The 24,429-nt window shown below is 47.2% G+C and overlaps 1 long non-coding RNA gene across 1 annotated transcript in view; it reads left to right on the top strand.

Annotated features, from left to right (window-relative positions):
• The window catches only part of LOC310905110, a 117,577-nt gene that overhangs the window by 40,649 nt on the left and 52,499 nt on the right, over positions 1-24,429 (top strand). Inside the window, exon 6 of the long non-coding RNA XR_014588786.1 lies at positions 1,496-1,588. This is a non-coding gene — a long non-coding RNA (uncharacterized lncRNA). The remainder of the gene's footprint in view (positions 1-1,495; positions 1,589-24,429) is intronic.

Below are 24,429 nucleotides of genomic sequence, written 5' to 3'. Positions count from 1 at the left end.
TGGCAAGGGAGCGACAGCCCGAGCCAGGCTGCTTGGCCAGATGCTGTGGTATGTTTGGTGTTTCAGAGCTGTCAAGGACAAAAGGAGAAACTCTGGCCTTCAGCACCTCCCTTCGCTCTCCCTGCGTGAGGCTGAGTTGCACCTGAAGGGGATGGTGCGTGGCTCCGGGTGCAGGGAAGGAGTGGGTGTGCATTGTCCTCCATACCCAGTACATGTTGCCCATAGGTAGATCCTGTGCTCCGTCATACCCTGTGTTTTCCCAGAGACCCCCTCAAAAAGGGCTTCTTGGCAGAGCCTGACAGCTGCTGGTGCAGCTGTGGGTGTTTTGTGGATGTTTTCTTCACCATGACCTTGGGAGGCCTCCTTCTGCACATCTTTCTGGCATTGCAGTGGGACTATAGTCGTATTCCTTTCTTTTGGTCAAATGCAGGAATTATTCTGCTGAGGTGATGCATTCAGAGTGATAGAGGGCACAGGAAAGTGATGGAACAGTCATTCCCGTAGTGTTCCCAGAGGTGCTGTCCTGTAATCCCTCCATACATTTTGCATGCAAGATTTAGACTCTGGAGGTGTGATTTTGTTCTCTGCCTGTGTACGTTGCTGAAGTTTGGGTTGATCCCATCCAAGTTAAGGAATGCAGATAAACCATGAGCGCAGTGGTGATGGGGTCACAGCTGGACAGCACGCAGTCAGTGTGCCAGGGGAGAGCAAGAACTCAGCCTGCCTAAGGTCACCCACCTTCTGGCCATGCCTTCTCTTTCTGGTTGTAAAATGAGCTTGGGATGACTATTCTCCTGTACTCGTGGGTGTTTGAGGTAATGGAGTTAAATGCAGGACTCCAAGCCTAGGTAGGAACCCTTTTTGAAACGTACGAGGAGGCAAACCGAATAATTTGTGACCCCGAGGCTCTTTGTGCAGTGTGATGGCTGGCAGGCACAGTGGAAAGACGGTTGTGCAGGTAGTTCAGAAGTGCGGGTGAATTTATGCTTTGTTCGCCTTAGCTGTGTAAGAGCAACCGTGCTATGTGAGATCCAGTGTCCATCTGGTCAGGTTTTCTTTCTCCTGCAGTGGCAAATGGTGGATGCCTGAGGAAGAACATTAGAAGCAGGGCGAACATGTCATGGCACCTCCTTCATGTGTTCTCTCCGCCTCCAGAGATTTTTTTACTTCTTTAGCCAGACATAATTTCATTGTATTCTGTAGCTCTAGATGGCGTTTCCTTCCTTGAATTCTTCAGCTTATGAGAACTGATAGCATCCAGCACCCTGCAGCAAGGAGTTCCACCACTCATGTCTTGTTGGTGTCTAAAACATAAGGTTGCCTGTTGGCTTCATTCGTACAATAATCCTAGTAAATCAAGGAGCTGGAGGTCCCTGGGCAGATATTACTGATGCCTCTGAAAAGTGGGTTTTGGTGGAAGTGTGAGTCAGCACAATGTTGCCTGTAGCTTTGAAATGTCTTCAAGACTCTTGTCACAAACATTTCTTTTTAAAAGGCTCCGGTTTGCATCTGCCTGTGCTCCAGGAAGCTGGGAGTTTGTTGAGGATGGATCTGCACATGGGCATCTCTGCAAATTGCCTGGGAAACGGTAAGGCTAGGAAAGAGAACCGGTTTCTTTTTCTCCTTTATGTAGGGTCACAGTTGCATGCAACTCTGTGTGTTCGACAGGCTCCCTTCACCAGGTACTGAGGAAAGTTTGCTCTATTTTGCTGGAAAGAAATGTAAATAAAGGTTCTGCTGATACCATAGGAGCACTCAGCAGGCTCATCACTCCCTACAGCACTAACATCCAAGCTGAAAAGACTGCGTTTATGTTCAAAGAGGTAGGAGAAATATAGGATGAGGCAGCTTATACATGTAGTGATTCTAGGAGTATGTTAGGCGAGAACTGACTTGGTTTCTCCTGCGCTTTGCTCACATGTGCAAGCCATGAGACAGCTTTCAGAAAGAGTTGGGAGCAAGAGGCCTCCATCAGAGGGACGAGCCCAATCCAGGGTGCACACAGCTTGATGTCACTTTGTCAGAGCTGCACCTGCTTGTGCCAGCTCTGAGGGTGGCCGAGGGCCAGGCAGCGCTTTGTTAATCAGATGGGAGATATGGAAGTGAGTTTGATTAAAGCTGAGAGCCAACATGTGGGGGAACAGTGGGAGGAACCACTCTGAGCCAGTGGAGGAGAAATCTGCTGGAAGAAAATGATGGGAAAGGATTTCTGTTGTTTGGATGGATGAAAGTAATAGGAAAGGAAAAGCTCAGAGAAGGCTGTGGGTCTTTGGGAGATGTGATGGGTAGGGACAGCAGTGGGCAAACAGCCAAATTCTCTTGTCATCACATTTTAGATCTACTATGGGGAAACGCAGCAACTTCTGAGAAGAATGGAAGCTCTAAAACCCAAAGACTTTTCCTAGTAGTGTGCCCCTCTGCTTAGCAGGACATGGAGAATAAACAAGGGGTCTGATTCTGGGACTTGCAGGCTGTGTTCTCTTGTATGCCAAAGATCCTACTGAACTAAGAGTGGAGGATTTGGCCCTATGCTGTGCAGTGCTCTCTGAAAGGCTTGTATGTTTGGAGGATGTTTGAGCAGCTCCTGGTGGGCTTCGCTGCACCCCATCACCAGTTTTCTCTTGGCTTTACTGTAGTTTTCTAAAAGGAGAATGTCTTTTTAAGAGATTTTTGGCAGTAACATTGACCCCCAAAACTAATTTGTTTGTCTTTTTAGTGACACATGTTCCCTCTGGTTGCTGAGATAGCTGTAAGCTGGTAGATGAACAGTGGGTAAGGGAGGAAGCTCTGAATGGACTGAGAACAGTCACCTAACCTTCCTCCTGTCCTCAGGATGTGACTCGTTAAAGCCGTGAGGCTTGGGTAAGAGAAAATACAGGGATGGGGATGGGGAAAATGCAAACTGCATCAGAGGCTTGAGCAAACCATTTGAGACCCAGTATGATTGAGTCACGCTGCAGGGAGGTAAGAGTCTGTCACACGTGCCCACTGTAGAGAGTATGCACAAACCGCAACAGCTGGCTGCAGCATATGGAGCATCCAGAAGGGAACAAAGCTGAAATAATTCCCTTTCCTCTGCTTTCTGCTTATTCCAGCCCTGACTCAGGAGAGCACTGCAGGGACCATTCTCATCTTTCGGCCTGTACTTCAGGTCCCACTGATTTCCACGATATACCGAGTTTTGATTTCACTATTGACTTAACGAGTTTTCTCTACAGGTACTTGGGCCTGAGTGCTGTTAGGGTACAGCATCCCTTAGTCACAGACCCCAGGAAGACTCTGGCTCCACAGTGCCTGGTACTGTCTCCTCTGTGGAGCTCAGAAAGGGTCCAGCATGCAGGTGTCCACCCTTGGTCCTGGACAGGAGATGGTCTGTAAATGCTTCTTCATGAAGCAGGCAGCGAAGAAACATGGGATGGAGATGTCTTGTCACAGTTGGCTAATGGGCCACTTTTTGGGTGAAGGTATTTTTACTTTCCTTCGGAGTTGATCCGGTTTTTGGTTTTGAAATCAAATGGCTTCCCTCATCTGCATGCTACTCGTGTGGGAATAGCTGCCCAGGAAATAGAGGCGATAGGTTTGCTTGAGCCTTCAGAGAATCAGAGCTTTTCTGTTCTTTCATGCTTTTCCCCCGTCTCCGTCAGGAAATGCAGGGGCTGAAGGGCACAAAAATGGATAATTGTGTCCCACAGCAGTGCAGTGACAGCAGAAAGGAGTTGTGGTGTAAGCAACTGATGTGTGTGTGCGTGTAAAAATGAGAATGCAGCATAAGCGATCTCACCTATCCCTTCTGGCTTTAATACCCAAGAGGATGATTATCAGCTGCTCTTACACAGCAATGCAATGGTGGTATTGGGCAGTGTCTGTTAGAAACCTGTAACAGAAGAGGAATTCACAAGAAAGCTGCTTGCTTTTTGTTTAAAATCACTCTGTGTGTGTGCACCTAGGTGTGTGTATGGGTTTTGCACTTGCCTCAGCGTTTTTGGGTGGGCTGTGAAGCAAATTTCCCAAGCAGTCTGCACCTCCTGCTATGCAAAAGCTGGCCAGAACATTTGTTAGGTTAGTAAAATGCATCTTTGTGGTACCCTTTAAGCAACCACCTCATTTTACATAAAAAGGTCTGTTTGTGATTTGTAAGACTCTTTCAGTCTGTTGGCTCCTCTGATATCCTAAGCCTATTAGTTTTCCACCCATCCACAAAATTTTCCAGGAGAAAACAGGAGACAAAAACTGAATTTCTAGTAGAAGAGACAAAACAAACCAACAAGCAGGAACAAAAATAATCAAATAAAAAAAAATCACTAAAACAAAACCCAGCCCAAAGGTTCCAGGCTCTATTTTGGATGCAATGAGAAGGGGTACAAAAATACAGCTGTGCTTCCCTTGCACCTCCCTTTTAAGCAGAGCACACCTAATCTCTATCAAGCTCCCCCTGGGGATGGACGGGGATTGTACCCTGTAAGCAGCTTGTGAGCCCACAGGCAGCCCTCCCTGGAGAAGCAGCCTGAAATGATTTGGAGCAGCTGTACTGCATGGTCATTTAGAGCCGGTGAGTGCTGCTGTTTGGGCTCCTGTGACCGTAGCCCCTAGCTCTCTCTGTGCTGTTGTTGAGCAAAGGCCAAAAGATGCAAGAAGAAACAGAAGCAGGGACAGGAAGGAATTTTTCAGCAGGACCTCATCATTGGCGTTACAACATCTTTCTCAGCTCACAGGCAAAAGCATAGCCTTGCTATTACCTGCTGTTCTCAGAGGTGCATTTTGGTCCTGTTCAAATAGTCATTCTGCACCATTTTTTAATATGGTCTCCTTAAGTCTTTAATGTTAACATAAAAAAGATAATGAAAACAGGCAAACAGACAAATCATGATGCTTAGTGCTCTGCTTCGTCACTGATAAAGCAGCCCCCCCCACCCCCCCCCAAGGTTTTGGCTTTGCACACTACTGGTCACTTAAAGTTTCATTTATGAAAAGAAGAAAAAATAAGTTGCTATCACAGCACCCAAGCGTCGTAAGAAAGGAAAAGCCTCTGTGCATTCTGCATGGGGCTGTGCAAGCAGGTCATAATGTGATTTCTTTCGTTACAGCCCTAAACCTGCCTTCCAGTTTGATTGCAGAGCTCAGAAATACTTTTGCATTTGATAATGTCTCTGTTTGGCTCAGCCATAACTTCCTGCTTTGTGCCGCTTTCCTTCTGCAGTATTTTTGGGGCTGGATAGTGGAACTCTGTCCCTGTCGATGCTGTTTGCATTGTTCCTGTTGATAATTACCTGTATTACAGTAGTTATTAGAGGCCCCAACTGTTAGGGACTCGGTGCATGTACGAGGCAATCTGCCTGAGGAGCTTAAGGTCTAAATAGGCAAGGCAGATAGAGGAAGTGTTATCAGTCTTATTTTTACAGAGAGCTTAAATGACCTGCCGAAGGTCACCCAGGGAGTCTGCGATGAAATCATGACTGGAATATAGATCTTCCATGTTTTATTCAAGCATCTAACCCAGGCTCCTGGCTAAGGCACTGGTTTGTGAGGATGCTCTGTGTGTGTGTGTCTGGGTGCAATTCTGGGTCGTGCAGTGGATTTGCATATGCCCTACTGCTCCAGGCACATCCCCGAGGAGCTTTGGGTGCTGTAACAAATGCATGGGTAGCAAGCAGCAGCTGCACACACATGAGATGCATGCTCACCTGGAATGCACATCTCAGTGTAGTTCAAGGACAGAGCCCTCAACAAGGTGGCAGAAGCTGTTTGTGTTCCTATTGGAGCCTTCACTGTTTCTGACTATGCTACAAGAATATGTCAGTGCTTGTGAAATGGGGTTTGAAAAGAGGGTTGTCGAGCTGAACACAGCAAAAACATTTCTGGTTTTTGGGCTGGCGAGTGCAGTCCCGTGGCTGCTGTGTCTAGTTGTATGAGTCTCGATGTTCAGAAGCAGCTAAGAACCTCAAACTGCACGAAAGCCAGCACTTCAAAATGTTGTTACAAAATACACGCTTAAAATAAAAAAGATCGTTAGGTAGCATCCATCAAGAAAAGTAACTGTCCTATGGAGCTTCCTTCTGCTGGAATCATTGGTGAAGGACTGGAGAAAAATGGTAATCCTTCCTCTAATTCCCTTTTGTAAGGCAAGGAAGTTCCCTGGGCTGCCTCTCTGCTATACCCAAGGGTGAGGAAATGGCTTCTCTTGTGCTGGTTGATCAGTGCCACACAGAGGTCCTCTGTCTTTGTGTTTGGCTGTAGGAATGCCTTACAATAGTTTTGACTGTAATTTCCTGGAAGCTAGGTACAGGTGGAAGTAAATTTTTTTTACAGAATTAGAGCAACCACCTTTCTTAGCTGATTGTTTTAGAGGACATTTTAAACTATTGTTTTCCTTAGCGTTTCTAGTCTACATTTCCATTGCCCTCAAGTACAAAATTCAATTTTCTTAAGAGTCAATTTTTATCTAAAATATAATACTTATTAGCAGTTTCAATGCATTTCAATGTGTCTTTGTTTTTTAAAATTATTTCATAAAACTCTTTACGTGTATAATTGAAATTGACTTTAATTTGAAACTTAGCCTTAACAGAGTCAATATTTCTGCAGTGTGTCTCAGCTTGTTTCTCAAGGAAAATATTATTCCTTTTTTGTCTGTAAAAGGAAGGAAGGGACGTGAGGTATGCCATGAGTTAGGAGGATGAAGACCTAAAATTTAAACAAGTTTGGCCAGGTTTGACTATAAGGCTGTTGAAGCCTGCATTCAACACGCACATTATCGAGTCTCTCATTATATGCTGTAGTCAGGGTACAGTTCAACAAAGCTTGTTGACAAATTTTAGCCTTTGAGTAATGATCATGGTTTCCTGAGAAGTCAACAGTTTTGTGGTGAGTTGTTTTCTCAGTGGCTGAATTGGATTAAGGCAGTTTAGTTAATTGAAATGTGAAGGCAGATATTTGAGAGCTAATGCATTTTGCTGGATGCAATTCCTTTTTATTCTTTTTCTGGACGCTGTGTTCTTAGATTAAAGTTGCATTTATGTTCAAATGATTCGTCTTCAACTCTTTTGTAACTTTTCAAATAATGTGCTTTGCTATTTTAATTTTAAAACTCCATTAAAAAAAAAAGCTTACTGTGGAAGGACCATAAGCAGCATGGAGTTCTGAAAGTGCCTCCCAGTGTTGGTTTGCCTGAAAGAGCTTAAAAATTGCTACCGAACAATCCAATCCTCTTCCCCTACACTAAAGTCTCTTCCAGTAGTCGAGGAGTATTTCAAAAAAAGAAGCCTTTTCAAATGTAGTCTATAGAAATGCCCTGTGGGAATGCTGAGAGATGAGGCAAAAAGATTTCCAACTTTGGAATGCAGCCTTCTTGATCAAAGGATGGTATATCCAGAAATATACTTGCTCTATGAGATATTCTTGTATTCCATTAGCCATGGGAAACAAAACTCCACATACAAATGCATATAGACGTTACCAATTACAAGTGGGGATGCTTTGCCAATATTTAAATAATTTCATTACAGTAAATCTTTAACTTTTGACAATATTCCAAATAAAATTTTCAGTGCTGCTTTCAAAGTAATCAAGACGACAATGGGTTGTTTCCTTTTCAGCTTTGTAGTTACAAATGATTATTGGAAATATTTTGATATTTCCAAAGTTTGTAGCATCAGAGACAGCAAATAAAATTGTCCTTCTCCAGAATGTCTTTATTTCCTGTGCTGAAAAAGAAGTTAATATGTTTTTGTCAATAAGCTGAGATTTTTGCCTTATGAAGATACAATGTTTTAGCTATGGGTTAATCTCGTAGAAACAAAATTATTTAATTTGCTGCTGCATTCAAGAGATCCATGCAAACAACTCTGAGTAGAGCTGTTGTGTGCCTTTGTGGTTTCACAGAAGCTACTTTGCTCCTTTCTGCATTTCCAACCAGTAACCCTTTTCAGATATGTTGTTCTTCGAAGCTGTTCTGCAGTAACCTTACAATGTTTTGTTCTCATGCTGTCTTGCTTATGGTGGACTGTCAGATGCAACTAAGAAACGTTTTCTGCAAAACCTGTTGTGAGTCTTCTGGCAATTATAGCTACCTTCAGTGATTCATGCGAAATCACTTCCACTCATTTTGGAAAATACTAAATCTCCAGGAGATATCTTGAGTTATTGCTAAAAATCTGCCGTTGCCTTCAAGGTTGCTACCTGACCAGGAAAACAAAAATAAGTAAAATCTTAGACTCATTTTTGATTACAGATCTCATTCTGGTTAGTGGGCCTGCAACCCACAGATGCTGGGATTTATAGAGACGGAAATTAGGCCATGAGAAATGTAGGGGGGAGAATCATTATTAGAAATTGGCAGGCTCAGAAAATAGAATATTCTAGGTGACCTTTTCTTTTAGAAGTAGCTGTAGTCTGCCCACTTGCCTTTTGGATCCTAGTGGTGGTTGAGGCCCTGCCTATATAAAATTTCTAAAACAGTTAGGGCACATTGGTCCTGAAGATGCTGTATAGATGTGAATGACTGCTGCTTGAGACCACTTACCCAACACTCGATCTCAAATAACAAGACAGTCTGGGGAAATGAAGCAGCCTTTCCAAGACAGCCTGAGTCACCCCGGATTGCCTCTGGAGGAGTGAGTATGTGAAGTACCTTTCTCAGTCAGCTCCAGCCCTTCAACTCTTACTCATTGATTTTCTCCATTCTCAAGCTGTTGCCTCACTGCAGGATTGGAGTGAGAGGCCTTGCTTGCTTTTAAGAAAGTCTTCTTTCTCTTTTGTCCTCTGAACTCTTGTCCTTTTCTTATCTTAAATTGTACGGGGACTCGTTTTTTCTGCTGTGCTGCTGGCAGCTCTCCTCTTGCAGCCCCTCAGCTGCTGGGGTATCCTACACTCAGAAAATCAAGGGCCCTACCGGCAAGGCTTGCCACTGCATTTCAAGCTCCTATTTTGCATCTGGTAGCATTGCATAGGTGTAATGAAGTGAAATAATACCCTCATACAGCAGGTGTTTGCTTTTCATATCACCATAGCGAACTCCTGCTGAGCTGTTCTTCATTGCCTTTCTCGATATAAACTGGGTTACAAAAATACAACCCAGCTCTGGGGTAAAATCAAGCAGAGCCACCCTCACCCCCTCATTTCTGGCCTGCAACCTGTTGCAAGCTTAGTACAACATTTAACAAAAAATTGTCTGTGCATTTCCAATGAGAAGAAGAGAAAACTTCAGAAGTCTAGGCTTGTTCAGGTTGAACACTTGACTAAAACTTTTTTTTTCTGGTATTTTCTTTGAATCAATCGTTTACTTCCCGTAGTTAAAAGTGAATAAAAAAGGATGTCTTCTAAAAGCAAGGATGGAGGGCTACCCTTTGCTTTGGTATTAGCTGGAGGGAGTGCAAATGTGCCCAGTGGTGTCTGTGTGCTTCTACTGTATTGGAAAAATGTGTTAAATGTGCACCAGAGCTGACTTCCAAGTTTTTTTGTAATCCAGGCAAAATATCTGGATGTCCAAATGTGTCATTACTTAAAGAAACAAAAAACAACTAGGTAAAGAAGTTAGCCTTTGGAAATCTCCTGAGGGAAATAGTTTAAATCCTGTTTTTTTTTTGGATCTAGACTGAACTGGTAAGACTGCTGGTAAAATTCAGAATTGGGTACCATTCAGTCACGTAAAGTTCAAATGATTTTCTGAGAGAACCAGTCACTCGGGCACACCTGAGTAAGAAATACTGCCCAGGTACATACCAATCCTTCAACTCTGTGTCATAAGGCAGGCTCCTGGGGGCTTTTGTTCATTTGTGATGGGGAAGTGCTGGAAACCTGCAGCTTCCCCTGGATTCTGCGGGTCTAGAATGAGGTCCCCAGCGAGCAGACAAAAGAGGACAAGGGTAGTTGAAACCTCTTCCATCCTGGCCTTGCCTGAGGCACTTTTTCTGGCGCGCGCAGGTGTCAGTCACATTTCTGTGTTCTTGGTGGTGCTTAAAATGGAGGCCCAGGCGCAGAGCAGCTGCTGCTTCTGCATGTCAGAAGCCAGCCCAAGTGCTGTGCTGCAGGCCTCGGGTCCCTCACCCTCACAAGTACTGCAAGTTTACCAAACTCATCCCACAACAGAAGGGTGATGAACAGCCACAGCCTGCCCTGAACTCTGGGCTAGTTGCAATGAAAAGCAGAGACGCAACCTCCTCCCTGAGCAGGGGCTGCCCATAGGCACCCGCTGCGATGCTGAGAGGGAAAGAGAGGATGACTTTCTTGCTGATGAAATGCAGCTTTGCTCAAGGGACCATATTATTGCTGTTATTTATTATTTATGCACTGCTGAAGGTGTGTACGATGCTTTATAGTGCAATAAAAAAAATGACCGGTGTGCAGTCCCTCCAGATGCTGTGCCACTGCTGAAGTGTTGCAAGGGGGCAATTGATGGAGCCGGTTCTCCCTCTGCCACGATGCCGAGGTTCACTGGTGTTGCAGGGTGTCCTCCTCAGACCATGAAGCAGGCTTGGCTGGGGGTGTTAGAGGAGCTTTGTCACTGTTTTGCACAGTTGTGTACCAGCAGTGTTTGCGAGGGCATGTACCCTGTTTGATATGCATTCAGAGTCTGGCAGCAGTGGGAATGAGTGAACAATAAAAGTGCTGCTGTCACAGCCCCAGCTTTTTTTTATTTTTTTATATTTTTACAGATTCTCAGCCATCTGGTGCCTCACCAGCTGCTCTCAGTGCAGCATGAAACTTATCTCAATTCAGGAACCCAGCCCCTAAGGAGAGTCGGGGCGGTGGAGTTGAAGGAGCGTAACTGACCTCGTGTGTGCGGTCTGTAGGACACAGACCCAGACCAGGTGCCAAACTCCAGAGAGACAGCAAGTAGAGAGAGGGAACAGGTGAAAGAACTGGAGATCAAACACATGGCCAGCCTCTTGTTAACCATCTTAGAAAACGTTGGCCATGGAGATATGCTGGCTGGGGGCAGTGGGGCCTGGGTAGACCCCAGGAGCTGGCCGTGCCAGAGATCTGACACCTCCTTTAGCTAATATTAGGTTGACAGAAGCAAAGAAAAGATGTTCCCGCCAAGGACAAGGGCGACTTTGTGAGGTTGGGGCTGGCTGCAGCACATCAGTGAGGGAGCACCATTTGCTGTGAGGCCATTTTTGATGGGCAAAGGAATGGAGCCTGTTGGCAATGTAACTGGTGGTGGTGGGGAGAGAGAAGCAAGTCCTGCCTTGGGGGGAAGCTCAGCAGCTACCAGCAGGCAGGGGAGCAGAGAAAGGCAACCATTGGAAATTTGCAGGGCTAGGGGGTCCAAGAAGCCTGACTGCTGAGAAGGGGGCATATATTACTCACTGTCTTTGAGGCATCTAGTTGAGCATTGCCTAATTTCATTAAATCTGATGTTTATAATCCCTGTGGGATCCAGGCAGCTGACCTGGATGCTCTTTAAGCCTACCCCTCGATCTCTCCCATGCCTGCTCTCCAGAAATGGGTGATGCTGGATCAGGTGAGGGAGAAAAGGGCAGGTTGGCCACGTGAGCTAAGGGGGAGTGATCGGGTCCCCTCCTCTGCTGTGTGTGTGCCACTTCAGACCACTCAGAGCACCCTCCTCCCGCTTTTATGCATTTTCCAATTAAATTTTCTCCACGAGGAGGAGAGAGGCACTCGGAATCCATTAGCATTAGTAATTATACAAACGCTTCGGGGAGTTGACTGCCCATCCTTACGTATAATTAATGTTTCTGGTTATGAATGGAGGGTTTGCTATTTTTTTCCCTCTTTTTGTGCTGAAACAGGGCGGGGTAGAGGTGCAGAGGGGTGACGTTCTGTATTAAATTTGCATAATCAGGAGGCCTGATTGGGTATGCATGAGGATAGGGGCCGAGGGGCACCTTCTCCAGTGCACACTCTATTAAGCTGGTGGGAAATCTCAGGAGGGAGATGCAGAATGCAAAGCAAGGGTGAGTGCAGCGCAGTGACTGCAAGGAGTGAGAGACTCGGGTTTAGGAAGTGGGACCTGGGGAAAGGAGGAGGCTTTGGGCTGACGGATATGTGCAGGTGTCCTATGCCTGGCCATGCTTAGCCCATCCTTTTACTTTACTTGCTTGCTAGAAATGACATAGGGAGTCTAAATGGGTTGCATTCCTGGCTTTTATCTCAGGGGCCACAGCTGCAGGCTCCAAGGTGTGTGTCCAGCAAGTAACACAGAGCTCGACCCCAGATACTCCAGACTTGTTTCTCTTTGGTCTCCATCTCAAGTTTACCTCGAATCTTTTCCCCATACCCCTGGATATAGGCAGTCCACCACTGGCCTCCAGCCTTCCTTGGTTTAAGTGAGAACTACTGTGCTCTGTTACTCCTCCACAGAAGGTTTATACCTCTTGGTTTTGACTGATCCAGGATGTATGGAAACATACCTAGTGAAGAGGGATCTACACGAGTGGGCAAAAGATCCTAGAGGAAAAAAAATGGAAAAGTGGAATGCATCTCTTGTGACCTCTCTCATTTTGGTCACCATGGGCAGGGCATGAGCTTTCTTTCCTCAGTGGTGCAGTTGAGAAGGATGTGGACAAACCCTGATTGTCCTGCAGCAGCTCAGCAAAGGCTTCCAGAGTACACAGGGAGAAAATTGGCTTTGTTTCCCAGCCTGTTCTCCCCAGAGCTTGTAGAAATGTGTCAGATTTCCAACACATTCCAGTAACCCTTGAAAGAGGCAAGGAGGAGGGCACACACAAAATAAAGAAACAAAACAAAACCCCTGAGTTTCTGTCTATGAGTTTGTTGGAGTGTGTTTGTGTATGTTTAAAGAAGAAGAAAAGTAGGGAAAACCTGAAATTAATTAAACATGTTTCAAAAAAATAATAAACCAGCTTCTTGATAGTGGACAGTATGAGAGGACACCAGTTTATTCTGAAGATTGGTTTTTAGTACAAGGAATCTGAGGCACAACTGGATTCTGTGCTTGCTGAGTTGTTGTTCTCTGACTGGAAGCTGCGTTGGAGATTTGTAGCTCTGAGGTTCATGTTGCTCAGTATTTTGTAAAGCATTTATACATTTGGTCCGCTGCTCAAGAAAACCACTGGGGAAGACTCTCACTAAGTAGAAGCACCTGTAAAATCTACAACGTACATAAAACCAAAAGATCTGCTGTGCTTAGACCACAAGCTTTTCTGAAGGCTGAGAAAGGTCCCAGTACTGATTGGGAAGGCGATCTCTAACAGGTTGGATGAAATCCCAGAGGGCACTCACTAGAAGTAGAGTGGAGGTCTTGGGGAATTATTTGTTGAATGACTATGGTAAAACCATAGCAGCATGTGATCGTGCTTCTTTATGCGGTAGGGTGGAAGCTTCCCAGCGGTGAAATGGGAAGATGTCAATAGCTCGGCTCTGTCCTCAGCTCCTGTGGCATTCATCCTGCAGCAAGACGTGCCACTGGGGCACTAGGACAGCAGTGAGAGGCAGCCTTACTGGCGAGAAGAAAGAGGAGTTGTCTGGAAGAATAGTTCCCCATGGGAAGCAAGGTCAGCTCAGCCTCTCAGGGTGGTTCCCAGGTCCAAACCTGGGTTTCTGTTCCCTGAGATCAAAGCTGCTTACAGTGTGGTATCAGACAGAGCTGTGCTCTACCCTCAGAGCAGAGGAGACAGAGTAAAGACCTCGCTGGTCCCCAGAGCCAATACTGAGGTCAGGAGGGCTAAAAGAAAGGAAGAGGGGAAACAATTGTCAAAGCAGAAGGAGAGAGACTGTGCTGAGAACAGGGACAGCCTAGAGTCAAACAGAGGGAAGGAAGAAGAGGGGAAGAATAACACTGCTAAGCACACTGCGTCTCAGCACCTGGGGAAGCAAACATACACTGTGCCCGTAGTCCAGCAGGACCATGAACCGCAGGAACAGTTTCCAACACACTCCTGCCCTTCTATAGGGTGTCAGTTTCCTGTAACAGACTGCTCTGTATTCACTGAAGTTACCAGCTGATGGAAGGGTTTGAAAATGTCCCTGAACAATTCTGTGGGAACACGCAAGGTCCCCTCTTAACTGTGCTCATCAGCAGTTCCACAAGGTTCACATCGCTGCTTTGTGTAGTCATGGCATTTTCTCTTTCCCTTCCTTTTTTTTGGTGGTGTTGGGGGAGGATTGGGGTGTGTACGTGCAGCAACGAACACAGAAACACACCCATGGATACATGCAGGCACACTGCGCATGCAGACACCGACGCTTCAGATCGCTGAAGGCATAAGTTAAATCCCACATCAAAGCGGAGAGCTATTGGAGCAGCGCTGTTCAAAGGCGCCAGCTTCCTTCCTGGGAAAGACAGATTGTCACTTTGATTAAGAGATTTTAACTAGAGAGAAAAAAAGAAAAGGAGTGAAAGAAGGGAGGAGAGAAAAGAGACTTTTCATTTATACTTTTTTTCCCCCTTTGGCCATCCAAATAAGGTTTTAGTTTGACGAAAAAAAGACCCCAATTTAAAATAAGTTTAATGTAACAATGAATTATTTAAGGGAGGAGAAAATACAAGCTGTTGCCTACAAAAAAAATAGAAAAAGCTATTATTGAAATGTCAGAACAAATACCCAGCTTGATCTGCATTAATATGATAAATACTAATATATTCATTTCCCCTGGTGCTTCTGGGCTTGCAGAGGTACATCTGCAGTGCGTTGCTTATGGTAATCAGGTCACAGCTTCAAAGGGAGACGTGCAAGGTATTCTGGGGGATGTTGTGCGAGCTGTTAGAGACCTCGTGGATCATAGTGTGGAGGTGAGGAGAGCTCATTGGGGTCTGCTGGAAGATCTCTGGTTGCTGGAGGAAATTGAAAATCTTGTCGTGCACTGGTGGACCACCAAGTCTTCGGACAACACAGGGGTCTGGTTGCTGTCTTTGGAGCTGACGTTTTGCTGTAGACGCCTTAGAGAGAAAGGAAGAAAGAGATGGAGATAGCAAATGAGCTTCTTACCCTCCATCTCCACAGTCTAATTCCTACCGTCTCTCTGTGGCTGGGAATAAATGCCATGGGTGAGCTGTAGAGCACAGCTGCAAATCCACCACCACCTCAGTTTCCACCTCCGGCGTCTCACAATGAAGTTTTCAGGAATGATCTAGTGAAGCTGATAGTTTGAAGCGTTAAGAAACTTCACACAACCGTCTTTGTGTTTTTGGAGTCTTAACAGTCTGGGAACTCCAAGTAGAGTGTTTTCAGTAGCGACCAGCGTTACCTTCTGCAAGGCATCAGCTCCGCCTGCCCCATCCTTCTCAGCTGTTGGGCGAGAAGTTCTGCTGTAAGGTGCATCGGATTTGCTAGAGTCAGCACCACGCATGCCTTTGAAAGAGTAGCCTGGAGATCAGACCTGTTATGGCTTGCATTTCTTGCCAAGGACTAGATTCAGACAATGGTGATGCAACAGGATGTCAGCAGACCCCAACAGCTGAGAATTAAGAGAGCTTATTTGGGAGGGATGTGTTGCAGAAGGGGTTGAACTGCTGTTTCCTGACGTTACAGCTGACAGGTGATTGACGGATTAGTAGTATCATTTAAAATTGGGATGCATATTAATTGAGCTAGACTTCTGGTTGGTAGAAGGAGTAGAAAAGCGTAAAGGAAACGGTGAGGAGATTGAGAGAAGCTCAGAGGCAGGGAGTGGAGGAGAGACATGGGAAACGTGCTTGGTGGGAGGTTTAATAATACAGTTACCCTAAGCATGGCTTTGTCAGGTGGTCAAGCGCCCACCTCAAGGAAGGATTTATTGCACCCAGGGCAATTCAGCTGATTGTGGTGCCTGGAGCTTCCAGGTAGACAAACGCTGTGTGTTCAGAGCCTAGATAAAGCTAGGAAGGGACCTGCAGAAGCTGTACCTGGGAGTCTGTTGGGATAATCTGGACCCACTTGAGAAGCTCCTCTTCTGTGTGTGTGTTCTCAGTGAAATGCTCTAGTTTCCAAGGAGCACTAATGTGCTTTTCCAGTAGATTTTACTCACAAATGCATAGAGTTTTAGTCCATCTGCTTCTGGCTCTCTTTCTCTCCATTGCCTAAATTCGAATGTTTAATGCTGGCTTTTGGGCACAAGCATACTGTGCCCAAGCTACAGACCAGTTCCTCAATTAAAAGATGCATATGCTTTATTATTTATACCATTTTTTTTTCCTGGAGATGCTCCACAGGGTCTGCGGTTTGCTGGAAACCCCCAGCGATAGCCCCTGGCTTTGGACTCCAGAAGGCGAACGCTCCCAGTGGCCATTTTCAAGCCATTCACTGGGAAAATGTGATTACTTCTTATTTATTGGAGTTAAGTATTCCTGCTCGTAGCCACCGTGGCATTAAAGTAAAACGTTCAGCATTTAACACGATGAATGCAGAGACACGAGGCTAAATGCAGTGCATAAAATCTTTATGGGGCTGTAAGCAGACGCCCAGAATATTTTCAGCTGTTCTGTGGTGAGTCAAAGGGGGGTCCCCCCCTCTGCCCCAGGTGCCCCTGGAAAGCAGACACGACCTTGGCCTGCAGAGGGGAAAGGGCCTGGGGAACAGAAAATGAGGCAGCCTGCCTGCCAGCAGGCATCGCTTTTACCAAGGCTGGACTTGGCCATGCTTGGTGGCTGTTACTGCCTCAGTGCAGATCTGGGGGGTAAACAAGCCGCTGCTATCAGCTGTGATTGCTTCAGAGCAGCTTTCTTCGGTGTCAGCCTCAGATAAACAGAGCTCAAGAGAAAATCAGTTCAGAGTGAGTTTTGTCAGCTTCAAAAGAGATTCATTCCTGGTGTTGTCAGTCACGGGAGGCTGATGGCTGAGATTGGTGAGGAAAGCAAGGCCTGTAGGCATTAAAACAGATACTGTTGCTGGAACTCAGGGTTTAAAGATGAGATTTAATCTGGAAAGTGGGTTTCTGTAGACTCACTCCCCCTTCCGCTTCCTCACTCGTAAGGCCCGATTCCCCCAGGCACACTCAGCTTCCTGTGCTCCATGTGCGTTCGTCGGCTTTCTGACCCACCCCAAAATCCCCTTCCTGCCTCCTGCTTCAGCTTGACACCAAGTGCAATGCTGAATAAAAGGGCTGGGCTCTTGGCCTTGCTCTCTGTGGTGTTGTGGTCAGGCTGTGTCCCTGCCTGTGGACGGATGCAGGAAAACCCTCAGCAGAATGAGCTCCTCCCGTGCCCGAGGAGTGCGGCTGGAGGCTCAGGGAGCCAGGGTCAGAATTTGCTCGGCTCAGCAGCTTTTCCGCATGAAAACCCAACCCCTGGGTTGGGGCAGTGGGGCAATACCCAGTGAAATACCCAGTGAAACCCAGATGTGCCACCCAAAGCGACTGTGCTCACGCCTTTACTTGCTGCATCCCATGCCACTATTAGACATCTCTGCAAGCTCCAGGTGTGGTTCGTGGTAACTGAGGAGACAAAGCTGAGACCAAGCTCTCTGTTACTTTATTGCTTTGATAAAAGGCTATAGAAAGCATTTAAAAAGCCTCCTGAGAAACACTGAAAGAGCATTGTTCCCACAAAGTAAAGTCAAAGGCCACAGTCCCATATTTCATGCCATGGAGTATAACTGGTCGTGTTTGTGCTGCAGGCAGGTCAGCACGGCACCAACTGACCTTCCCCAGTCCTTTCCTGCCACGTGTTGGGCTCAACGACACACCTGAGAGAGTTCCTCCTGGGGGCTGGTCTTATTTCTTCTGATTGTTCCAAAACTGTGTCCTGAAATTTGGAGTGGCATATCCTCAGGAAGTTAATATTTTGCAAGCTTTGCTCTTGGTAGAAGCTCTAATGTGCCTGTTGGGAATGCCCCTGCCTATCTGCAATGAAGTGATCAGGACGGCTTTACATCTTTGCCCTCCCTCGATTGCTTTGGATGCTTCATTGCTACAAAGGTTCCTGTCCCACATCCATGCCTCCTCCCCCGCCACCTCCTCTGCCATTCAGTAAGTGTCTCTAGCTTCTAACATATGGTCGGAGCATATTCTCAGCAATGCCGACACTTCTGCTTCTTCACTTCAGCAGCCGCAATGACTGTCGAACAGGAAATCTGTCGTTTAACTCGGCCGTTTGCAGTCACTGAAGAGAAGTAATTACAGTAGCCTTAATTGGCTGACTGCAGAGCCACTGCCCAAGCAGTAGTAAATAGTGCACGCTTAGGAGCTGGGTGAGGTGTAACCCGTCCGGGGTTTCTCCTCCTCTTCTTCCAGCAGGTCTGAATCCACTTCACTTCGGAGGCTAACAGGACGTCAGGCTGCTGCTTTAAGGGTCCAGCCCTTATACAAAAGAGATGCTTGCTGGTCAGCAAAGGCCCAGAGATGTTTCCTGAAGCTCTTTCAAGGGATCCTGGCAGGGCAAGCTCTTGGCAGCACTACTGCTGCCTGCTGCTGCCTGGGTTCCCTGCCTTCCCCTTCTCCCAGTGCTGCCAGGCTATAGCACAGTTTTTTTTCATTAGCAGTGATGCAGGCAGAGCGGGGCCAATTAGTCACTGCTTTATGCTTGCTGGAAAACCCACCCAGGACTGGTAATAGCCATTAAGTGAGGGTGCAGCTTTAACTACGTGCCATTACATTAAGTTTCAAGTTGATATATGGCCAGAGCAAATTGAATTCCTGCTGCTATCCCGTCTGACATTTGTTACATTACAATGCCTGCTCTTTTGTTTTTGAGTCAATAGCTGCTGCTTTCGAGAAATATGGATTATTAGAATTTATAGCCCGTCCTACGCGTCTTTTCAAACACTCATATCCTTTTATCATTTCGTTTTGTTGTTATTCTGCCCAGCACAGTTTGTATTTCTTCAGGTTTTAGCACCTGGGACTCTTGATACTTGTGCTAAATCAATACCCTTTGTCCTCATTGCTTTAATATACACAACCATTTGTGTGATGCATGAATTGCAGTGGGTTTTCTGCCTGCGATAGTCATTTACTCCTCCTGCTCAAGCATTCCTTCCCGTCTGTGTGCAGGTCGTGCTTTGCAGTAAATATAACACATCTACATTTAAATTCCTTTATATGACGATTTGCAGGCACCTGGCTGCACTGGGGAAGGTGAATTTGCTGGCTCCTTAGCAGGCGGGTGTCGCAGCTTTGACAGTACTCCGGTGTCTCCTGGAAAGTGCTGGTGTGCAGAGTTTAAAGAATCCACCTTTCGCTCTTGCGCTGGGTTCTTATTTTAAAAATCCATATTTTATTATAGCCATACCTTTTCATAAAACAGACGTGAAGAATCTCAAGGAGCAACGATAGGGTAAAAAAGGCCTTTGGACTTTTGTTCAGCGTCCTCTGGTCGGTACCAGCTGAAGGTGTTGCTCATCAGCTGGCAGTTCTGGAGACCTGTGGGAGAGGAATTGCAGCAGTAAGTGCCCGCGGGGCAGCCTCTGTGTGGGACCAGCACGGGGAGAGCTGGGCTGGGGGCTGCGTCCCACCCTCCGGCTCGGAGCGGGTTTCCTGTGAGAGCAGAGCACGGCCTGTGCTGTCACTGCGCCCGTGCTGTGCTTACGGAGGTGTTCCCGAGGCCGTTCACCTCATACCTTTTATGCGAGGGGGATGCTGGATCAGGCCCCTGTGGTGCATGCAGGGATTTTTATTGCTTATTCCCGTACTGATCTGCTGTTTGTTTTGGGCTATCTCCCCTTTCCTGTGCTGGCTGGGGGAGCCCAGGATGTACAAGGACAGAAAAGCTGTATGTTCCTTGTCAATCTTACACTCTTGCAAAATCAGGGTGTGCACAGCCTGTGAAGACGCAGGAAACATGAAGGATGAGACAGATGAGAGCAGGGAAAGGGAAGGCCTAGCCTGACCGCTCTGCGTTTCCCTTGTGGATGCCTACTGCTTCTGGGCATGCCTGGTGTGTCTGACGCACAGGTGAGAGCTGCTGCTGGGTAAAAAGCCAGGTCTCTGCGTGGAAGTGAAGCGGGAGAGATGTTTTCAGGTTGTTCATCCAGTGCTGGAAGGGGTCTGGGCAGGGAGCACATGATCTCCTCAATCTTTAGCGTATTTCCATCCCAACAGCTGCTGGAGCCTGGGCTGAGTCCCTTACGGCTCAGACAGATGTGTTTTCTGTGTTTTCTGTGTCCATCCTCGTGGGCCAGGCGCCCAGCGCTGTGGACGTGGCTTGCCGCACCACGGGGCCCGCAGTGCCTCGGCCTAACCAGGTGCCATTTCCCAGAGCGATGAACACAATTTTGAATGTCTCATCGAAACGCGAGGTGAATCCCTCATCCCCAGAGGGGGGTGCGTTAAGCACAGCCTCAGAATTAAATCTGAGGAGCATGAATCTCCTGCACCATGATGCCCTCCTGTGTCTCCGAGTTCCCTGCCATCTCCTGCTTTGCCTCTACCACCGCCGCTCTTCGGGCTCTCCCTCCCTGTCTTGCCTGTGAAAAATGAGATGTCAGCCCTCTTCGGAGCGTGGCGGAGTGGCCTGGGTATTCCTGGCAATATGTATTCCACATAAATAAAGGGGAGTGATTTACTGATCAGGTGCGTTAACTGAAGTAGAGGCGGGGAGCAGCAGAAAAAGGGGCGGCCAGAGCCTCTGCGGGCGAGGAGCTGTGGGGCTGCGCACAGCTGGCCGACCCCGCGGCTTGGGGGGCTGCAGCCTGCGCTCCCCATTTGTAGCAGCATCGCTGGAAGTGGGATTTAACCGCTTGGCTTCAGGGAGAAGGTGAACCAGCCTAGCATCTGACCTTGACTGAAGGTTTCTCCTTGGGTTTCGAGTCCTCCCCTAGATCCCTTTATATTCCCGGTGAGGCCTTTCCCATCGAATGCCTCCTCAGGCCTTCGGACAGAGCACCCACCTCGCGGATCCGGGAGGCAGCACCCAGCAGGGACTTCAGAAGATCCTTCAGAAACCCGTCAGTGCAGGTGGCACGTGCCCGCGCGCTCCTTGCAACATAAATGCTCCCGAATATAAAGATTATTTACATTCCCAAACAAAGCTGCCAAACACTTTTTAAATGCGCTAACGGTGCCTCTCTCTTTCCGCTGTGCTTGCTGATAAAGGGCCATAAACAAGCCTGACACATTTATAATAACCTTTCTACCCTCCCTCTCCCCTGTTCTCTCCTCTTCCTCTCTTGCTTCTCTTGCAGGCTGCATTGGGTAATTCTTTATTCTCCTGCCATTAGCTGGGATATATTGTTTGATAGGGGGAAATAAAATGTCGAATCTTTTTATTTTTATTTTCTTGTTCTAGAGGCAGCTGTTTCACATGCCAACAGTGGAAGTTTGGTTTTAAAATATCGTTTCCCCCAGCTTTTTTTTTTTTTTCTGTTCATCTTCTCCCCCTTTTCCTGTGTCTCCCTTCTAAAAGGTCATCTTAAATGATGCAAGGATACATGCTTTTGCAGGTTGTTTTTATCACTTATCAGCCTATTCCAAAGGCCATTTAGTTTTCCAGGCAAAGGTTGTAGCTTTCAGTCTCCCCTTCCCATTTACAAAGGAAAAATGGATGTTTTATCTCTAGATATATAAATTAGGTATAGATATAGATATAAACCAAAATGCTAACCCATCTAAAATAAAAGATCCTTGTAATTTCTTTGTCTCCAGTCAGAAGAGGTCTCAGGTTCACCTTTCGTCATGTCGCCTGTTCCTTTTAGAGATATTGATGGAAGTGCCACATCTAACGATTCCTCCTCCATCCTGTATTGATGGTGCTGTAGAAAGGCCCACTTGCTGGAGATGAAAGGCAGTGGTGAGCGGTACGGGTACAAACAGTTCCTCTGGGGCTGCTCTTGAGGCTTTTTTTGTTCTGCAGCCCGTGGCCGTGAGAGAGGCTTTTGCTTGCGGTGGGTGTGGGGGCACAGGGGAACACTTCGTGGGGCTCGTGCTGCTGGAGGTGTGCATTTCTGGAGCTGGTGGGCTGGTCCTGTTTTTGTAATCCAGAATTTTGGTATCTATGATAATACAGCATGTCTTCCCTTGAAGCGTTGGCCAGAGGGAGAGAAATGGATGTGGTAGACCTGGCTTGGCAGAGTGGCGGTCAGACGTGGCAGTTTTCTTTGCCTCCTGGAGGCAAATGAAAGCCTGGGGAGGTCAGCACAGGCGCTGTCACTGCATTAGCCTTGCTCCAGGGGCATTGGGATCAGGGAATCTGCCAAAGGGGCAGCAACCCAGCAGCTACTCATGCAAATGTTACCTGAGACGCGACTAAGATGCAGTGAAAATCTCCCTCGCCTCTCCCCACTTTGTCTTGCTTATGTAGGATATATTTTGGTGCCATCTCTGTGTGTGTAAATGTCCAACAGGAGCCAGAGGAGTCTCCTGGTACCACTGTGGGAGCAACGATGGTGTGCAGAGCTTAGATGGAACCGCTTTCACTGCTTGAATCTTTCAGATCAGAGTCGAGGAAAGGGCTTTTTATGAGCGATGCATTAAAACTGTTGCTTTTCCTCTTCATTTGGTATATTCTGTTGTACGTGCTCTATAAATTTGCAGAGATACGGCTGTGGTTATGGAAATCACACAATGGAGTAATGAAGGGGCCTAATTGTAAAGTATATTATAGTCACCAATGCGCTCATTTGCTATTCTATTGCACCTCACAGAGTAGGGCAGTAATTATGAAAAGCTGAGACAAACTCGCACTCAGCCAGTGAATCCAGCCAAGCCCAAATGTGATGAACGGATCCCACAAGCCATTAAGCCCTCCTGGTGGCCTTTGACTTAGTCAGAGGTTGAAGAAAGCGACGGTAGGGATGCTAGCATACAAAAAACAGATCATGAGGTATTTGCAGCACAGGGAAAGGCAGGGCCATCTCTACAGCAGGGAGAACTGATGGGAATTCCCCATCAAATTCATGCCCCAGCCCAGCTTGTTGCCGGGGTGTGATTTTATTCCTCTTGCTGCAGTGGGCCTCAGCCCTGCGTTGTTTTCCCCCCGCCGTGGTACTGGCTGGAGCCCTCTTGGAGCAAGCCTCCGCTAGATGTCCTGGGGCTCATGTCAGGACTGGGGGCTGACGCTGTCTAAAAAACGAGGAAGGAATGAAGTGTCCTCTCTAATATGACACAAAGCCCTCATCACCGAGCCATTTTCCAGCGTATTAATATTCATTTTTCACTAATGCGGGATGAATACATTTAAATGTTTGGCCAGAGCACATTCGTCATTTTTATGTCACACTCACAGAATGCATCAGCGTGATATATTGTGTATTTTACCATAATAGCAGACAATAGAGCTCAGTATTTCATTTGGACAAGTAGCGAGTGTGAGGCAAGGAGACAGCCACTGCTGGACAAGGGGTGAGCTCGAGAAAACAGAAATAAATTGAAACATATTAATCTGGAGTGAGAAGTCATTTCACCACTAAATTAAAAGCAACAGCCTTTGCCTCTTGTTGAGTTGCCCTAGGAGGATGCTCGAGAAAGGCCTGGCCAGCAGCATCTTCTGGAGGTGACTTCAAACGTAGTGAGTTTGGCCATCTCGGCCGTGCAGGTGGCAGCATCCTGTGCAGAGGGCAGTGCCCAGAACTGATGGTGCTGGGTTGGCACAGGGCTGGAAGATCAGAGGGGGTGCAAGTGTGCAATGGGAGGCACCATGGTGCCCGGTGTGTATCAGCCCGTGGCAGGGACGAGGTGCTCTGTGTAGTGGTAGAAGAGGGTCACTGCTTCGAGGAGGATCTGTAGGATGCCCAGAGAGGGGAGGGAGGCCGAGAGGGGCAGGGAAGGAGGGAGAAGGGGCCTGAAAAGTGAAGTCACGGTTACTGAACACGCTTTTCCCTGTTGCTTTATTTGTTCCCATGTTTTGCCCTGGGCACTGATGTTTGGTGATTTAGACCAAAGGGAGCTGAGGAGTTGCTGTAAAGGGTAGTTCAAAAATCAATGGACGTTAGAAAGGGTCAAATGATGCCATAAAGAGATTAACAGCAGCATGGAGAGATAATATTCCCCTGACTGCAGAGCTGGCCCTGAGAGCTTTATAACATGGAGAGAAAAGAGCAGAAGCAGCCCAACACCTCTCTCCCTGCTTGACTTCTCCCCTTCCTAAAAGCTCGAGGCTGTTTGGGGAGAAAAGGGCCAGGACTGCTGGGACAGCAAGAAGGGAATGGCCGTGGCGATGGTAATGAGAGGAGCCAGGCAGGTGGGCCATGCTGCTGCCTGATGAATCCTTCTTCTAATCCAGACAAACTGCAGCTCCATCAACAGCCCCTGCTAAATCACCCGGAGGAAATGACTTACTCAGCATCAGCCCCAGGTTTACAGCACGGAGGTCAGGTTTTATGAGGGTCCCCTGGAGGTGCGCGGGGGAAGCGCTGCGTGGCTGTGTCTCTCCTGGCATCGCACCTGGAGCCAGGGCAGGCAGCGTGCTGGGCAGGGAGAGCTCCAGCTGCAGCAGCCTTCCCCTGCAGCTTGCTCCTCGAACTCATCCCTACGGCCTCCTCGCTGAGCTAGGGAGCAAAATCAGGGGTGCAGCCCAGGGGACCCGAGGGCTGAGGAACAGATGACATTTGGCAATCAACTCAATGTCCTTGTCAGGAGCAGGAAAGCTGCTCTCAGGGG

The sequence above is a fragment of the Anser anser genome, assembly GCF_964211835.1.
Source record: "Anser anser genome assembly, chromosome: 10".
NCBI classification, from domain to species: Eukaryota; Metazoa; Chordata; class Aves; order Anseriformes; family Anatidae; genus Anser; species Anser anser.
The sequence above is the reverse complement of the archived record's forward strand: the minus strand, read 5'-3'. Positions and strand labels throughout refer to the sequence as shown.